The sequence below is a fragment of the Buceros rhinoceros genome, unplaced genomic scaffold, assembly GCF_000710305.1.
Source record: "Buceros rhinoceros silvestris isolate BGI_N320 unplaced genomic scaffold, ASM71030v1 scaffold21031, whole genome shotgun sequence".
In the NCBI taxonomy this organism is placed as follows: domain Eukaryota; kingdom Metazoa; phylum Chordata; class Aves; order Bucerotiformes; family Bucerotidae; genus Buceros; species Buceros rhinoceros.
The window spans coordinates 56,649-56,908 of record NW_010392773.1 but is presented as its reverse complement, the minus strand read 5'-3'; positions in this window follow the sequence as shown (position 1 = coordinate 56,908).

Here is a 260-nt window from a genome sequence, read left to right as displayed (position 1 = left end):
GGCCGGGGGCGTGTGGGGGGACGGGAGAGCACTCGCCGCTTGTTTACGGGACCGCTTTCGGCATCGTTCCTGCGAAATGGCGCAAGGCAGGACAGAACGCACTCCTCCCTCCCTCGTCAGGAGGGATCCGTGTGCCTATATAGCACCCTGCCCGCGGCCGTGGCCTGCAGCCTGGCTGGACGGCGGCGGCGGCGGTGACCCAGCAAGTGGGGGCCAGACCCCTCGTAGGCTCCGGCAGCCCCCTAGGAGACACTACGCGC